Source organism: Oryctolagus cuniculus, chromosome 2 (assembly GCF_051225735.1).
Source record: "Oryctolagus cuniculus isolate XC-2025 breed Fujian yellow rabbit chromosome 2, ASM5122573v1, whole genome shotgun sequence".
NCBI classification, from domain to species: Eukaryota; Metazoa; Chordata; class Mammalia; order Lagomorpha; family Leporidae; genus Oryctolagus; species Oryctolagus cuniculus.
This window is the reverse complement of record NC_142868.1, coordinates 147,035,326-147,040,401: the sequence shown is the minus strand read 5'-3', so window position 1 is coordinate 147,040,401 and position 5,076 is coordinate 147,035,326. Positions and strand designations below refer to the sequence as shown.

The following is a 5,076-nucleotide window of genomic DNA, read 5'->3' as shown; positions in this document are numbered from 1 at the left end:
TGTAGGTGTCCTGGCAATGTAAGTACAAATTTCACACCTTCACCTTGAGAGAGAGAGAGAGAGAGATGCCTTCTCTAAACTCTAAGAAAATTGAGAGGGGGGACTCCATCCGAGGGCACAAGATTCTTGGCCACAGGTGCAGAGAGACCTTCCACGTGTCTGTCTCTGCCCTTCCATGATGGCCTCATGTGCCCTTTCAGTGGCCAGCCCAGCGGTGATCCAGGGGTAGCCCTCTCCGGTGCTCTCATTCTAGCCCTGAGCTGGGAGAGAACTAGAGCAGTGCTCTTCCAACGCTGTACCCGGAGTTCTGGGGATGCTACTGCAGGTCATCGGGCAAGGCCTGAGGGTCTGCATCTCTAACAAGCTGGAGCAGCTGAAGCACACAGCAGTTCATCCGAATCAACAGGAGGCCTGGTGAGCACGCAGATGGCTGGGCCCCCACAGAGGTTTTGCTGTAGTAGTACTGGGGTGGGGCTCAGCAGTTTGCATTTCTAACAAGATCCCAGGAGACTTACACTGCCCACCCTGCACTCCCCTCTCACATTTTAAGAACCACTGGCTTAGAACAACTCTCACGAATGCCAGCAGTCATCTTTGCATGAAAGTTGTGGGGGGGGGGTACAAAATTCAAGCGGATACAAGCAAGATGGGCCTGCTGAGCTGGTACCTTGTGTGCTTCAGTGAGAAGTGATCCATGTACCGTAGATGATGAAGATAAGGAGAGCTAACATTTATTGACATTTTCTCTGTGCAGCAACGTAAGGGTTGAACACACATTATCTCACTTGGTATCGGGCATGGGCAGTAGAGCTGGTATTTGATGTGTCGCTTAGGAGCCAGCCCTGTGTACGTGCAGGGAGAGGGAGTCACATCTCTGGGGCGCTGCTGTGGTCTGCAGAAGTACCTGCATGCAAGGCCGAATCGTCTCTCAGGAAACACCTTTAGATCTGGACAAGCAGTCACTAGAGGCTCAAGTTCTGCTTCACAGAGCCTGCAGGAAGCAAGTGAAAGAACTTGAGGGCAGGTGCTAACAATGATCTGTCTCAACCGCAGAAGTACCTGAATATAGAACACTTTGTCAGGCCCAGCGCGCACCAGCAGCACCTGGAAGGTGGGACCCGTCCCAGATGACATTGGCCTGGGCAGACGTCTTGGCTCTCCAGCCAGCCTGAGACCTCCTGGTACAGGTTTGAGTAGGGGTTAGATGAACAGCAGGCAAAATCCAATCTTACCAAAACACCTATTCTCAGATTGCATTTCTTTCTTTTTTTTTTTTTTTTTAAGATTATTTATTTGAAAGACAGAGTTAAAGAGAGAGGTAGAGACAGAGAGAGAGGTCTTCCATCAGCTGGTTCACTCCCCAGATGCCGGAGTGGCGCCGATCTGAAGCCAGGAGCTTCTTCTGGGTCTCCCACGTGGGTGCAGAGGCCCAAGGACTTGGGCCATCATGTACAGCTATCTCAGGCCATAGCAGAGAGCTGGATTGGAAGAGGAGTAGCCGGGACTAGAACTGGCACCCATATGGGATGCTGGTGCTTCAGACCAGGACATTAACCCGCTACGCCACAACACTGGACCCAGATTGGATTTCTTAAGTGTTTGCCAAATTGGTTTCATTCTGCTCTTTAAGAGCAGTAGTTTCCAAATTGCAGCCTGCATGGAATCACCTGGGAGGCTCCTTAAAGCAACTCCTGGGCCTGTCCCTAGGCTAATAGTCAGGTCTAACATAGTCTCAGGTGAGGCTGATACTTCGGGTCCCTGAAGGTACTTGTTTTGCTCTGAAGACCCTAGCTGCAATGTGGAAGAGGCCTGTATTTTTTTTTAAGTTTTCAAGCTTTTTACTTAGTGGGAGAAATGCATAGGAGAATGAGGGCCCTGTCTAAGGAAGAAAGAGAAATCCGGATTCATACCGAGCAGTGGGAGCCAGCCATGTGGAGAGCATGCAGGCCAGAAAGCGTTGGGCAGGTGGTTCGAAGGCCACATGAGGCCCGTATTTTATATTTTCTGCGCTTTTTCCACTGGAGCAAAAAATGCAAACAAAAATGAAAATCTTTACATCATTCATAATCCAATGATAGTCACAATAAACAATAAGTATACATATTTATATGCAGATTTTCTTTCAGAAATAATAATGGCTGTGTGAACAGCATTTTTACATCTAGAAAGATATTTATGCATTGTGTTTCAAGTCTCTTATATCAAAATCTATAAAGTGGGTGGACATTTGGTTACAATAATTAAGCTGCAGCTTAGGTAGTCTTCATCTCACATAAAAGTGCCTGCATTTGAGCCCACGCCCCTATCTCCATTCCAGCTTCCTGCTAACGTGCACTCTGAGAGGCAGCAGGTGATAGCACAAGTAGTTTTTTGTCCCTGCCACCAACATGGAAGATCTGGGTTGAGTTCTGAGTTCCTGACTTCAACCTGGCCCAGCCCCAGCTCTTGTGGGCATTTGGCAGATGAAAGGTCTCTCTTTGAAATAAATTAAATTATCTAATTCATTTAATTTTTTTATCTCGAGGAAATGCTCACTTTTTTAAAAAAGACTATTTATTTGAGAGGAAGAGTTATAGATAGAGGGAGAGACAAAGATCTTCCATCCATGGGTTCACCCCCTAAATGACCTCAATGGCTGGAGCAGAGCTGATCAGAAGCCAGAAACCAGCAGCTTCTTCCAGGTCTTCCACATGGGTGCGGGGCCCAAGCACTTGGGCCATCTTCCACTTCTGTTTATGAAATCAGAATAATAATCAAGGGGCCAGCATTGTGATGGAGCAGGTAAAGCCACTGCCTTCAACGCCAGCATCTCATACGGGCACTGGTTTGAATCTGGGCTGCTTCCTATCCCTGCTAATGGCCTGGGGAAAGCAGTGGAATTTGGCTAGGGTGTTTGAATCCCTGCCACCTTTGTAGCAGACTGGAAGAAGCTCATGGCTTCTAGTTCCTGGCTTCTGCCCTGCCTAGCCCTAGCCACTTGGGCCATCTAGGGAGTGAACCAGCGGATGAAAAAATCTCTCTATATATAACTCTGACTTTCAAATAAATAAATAAACCTTAAAAAAGAATGATCAAGAGACACTGAAGCTTCTCAGTGTTTATCTCTTTCTTCAAGGGGTAACACTGAGACTAGAGTGGCAAGCATTTAGAATCTGCTTGTCTGTCACAGGTATGACAAGAGCTAGAAAGCCAGCCCAAACCACCTGCAGATATGGCACAGTCATCAGATGTGCTTGGATAATGTATGAACTAAAACACTGTATTAAAAGGAAAACAGAAAAGAATTAAAGACAACTGGGCCATTACTGTAAAACACAAAAATACCAATGAAGAGACAAAACCTCCACAAAGGGCCAGGCAAGTGAAAACAATGAAACACTGCAGTGATTGTTCTGAATACTGAACCTGAAACGAAATCCAGGAACTGCTTGTTAAGGGAGCTGGGCTTCAGTCACTGGCCCTGGTGAGAAGCATGCGCTCCCCCTCCCGGCTGTGCTGGGGCGGCCAGTCCTGCTGCCGGCCACCTGCCGTCAGCACAAGGCCTCAAGCTTCCCTCCGCTCCCGGAGAAGCACATCCAGTAGCCTCAGCTGCAGCTCTTCCCTCCTGGAGGCGCAGCACCACCAAAGGAGGAGGGCTGTATTCTCAACCCTGGCCACGCTCCTACACAGGCTCATGCCAAGGCCCCACCCAGAGATTCCAGTTCCATTGGTCTGGGGTGGGGACTAGGCAGGAGTTTTGTTGGTTTTTTTTTTTTTTTTAAAGATTTATTTTTATTTATTTGAAAGACAGCATTAGAGAAAGAGGTAGAGCTAGAGAGAGAGGGGTCTTCATTCCGCTGGTTCACTCCCCAATTGGCTGCAACAGCCAGAGCTGCGCTGATCTGAAGCCAGGAGCCAGGAGCTTCTTCCGGGTCTCCCATGCGAGTGCAGGGGCCCAAGGACCTGAGCCATCTTCTACTGTTTTCCCAGGCCATAGCAGAGAGCTGGATCAGAAATGGAGCAGCCGGTACTCGAACTAGCACCCATACAGGAGGCTGGGGCTTTAACCTACAACGCCAACCCCCAGGGATTTTGTGTTTTAATGGAAGTAAAACACATAGCTAAAAACAGTGCACAAACCATGTGTGCAGCCCACAGAATTATCACAAAATGTTGTCTTCCCCCCATACTTGCATAATTATTGAGATAAAGATACACACAGTTACTAGCAACAAAGGAGCCCTTTTACGGGAGGTTAATAATTTTATTGCATTTAGATAAAGATATTTTCCTATTTAAACAGCAATATTTTTTCTTATCAACAGAAAAACTGTAAAACAACATAGGATACTTTTATAATGGGATGTTAGTCACCTTTAAAAGAAACGAAAAAAAATTTTTTTTTTTGACAGGCAGAGTGGATAGTGAGAGAGAGAGACAGAGAGAAAGGTCTTCCTTTGCCGTTGGTTCACCCTCCAATGGCCGCCATGGCTGGCGCGCTGCAGCCGGCGCATCACGCTGATCCGATGGCAGGAGCCAGGTACTTATCCTGGTCTCCCATGGGGTGCAGGGCCCAAGCACCTGGGCCATCCTCCACTGCACTCCCTGGCCATAGCAGAGAGCTGGCCTGGAAGAGGGGCAACCGGGAAAGAATCCGGCGCCCCGACCGGGACTAGAACCCGGTGTGCCGGCACCGCAAGGTGGAGGATTAGCCTAGTGAGCCGCGGTGCTGGCCGGAACAAAATTCTGAAACATGCTACAACATGGATGAATCTTTACAGTATTATGGTAAGTGAAATAAACCAGAAGGGAGCCTTTCTGATGCCTTCCCCTATATCCATCTTCTCCAAGGGTAAACCCTGTCCTGAATTCTAATACCCTAGGATTTTGTTTTGTTTTAAGATTTATTTATAGGCCAGCACCGAGGCTCAATAGGCTAATCCTGTCTCTCTCTCACTGTCCACTCTGCCTGCCAAAAAAAAAAAAAAAAAAAAAAAAAGATTTATTTATTTATTTGCAAGGCAGAGATAAAGAGAGAAGGAGAGAGGGATTTTCTGTCCATTGGTTTACTCCTCAAATGGCTGCAACGGCTGGGGC

At 47.6% G+C, this 5,076-nt stretch overlaps 1 long non-coding RNA gene across 1 annotated transcript; it reads right to left on the bottom strand.

Moving 5' to 3' along the window:
- Positions 1–715: 715 nt before the first annotated feature.
- Positions 716–3,606, bottom strand: LOC103347675 (uncharacterized). Its single transcript, XR_016230332.1, has 3 exons — positions 3,406–3,606; positions 1,911–2,018; positions 716–991 (listed from the first exon to the last, which is right to left on the bottom strand). It is a non-coding gene; the product is annotated as an uncharacterized LOC103347675 (long non-coding RNA).
- Positions 3,607–5,076: the final 1,470 nt, after the last annotated feature.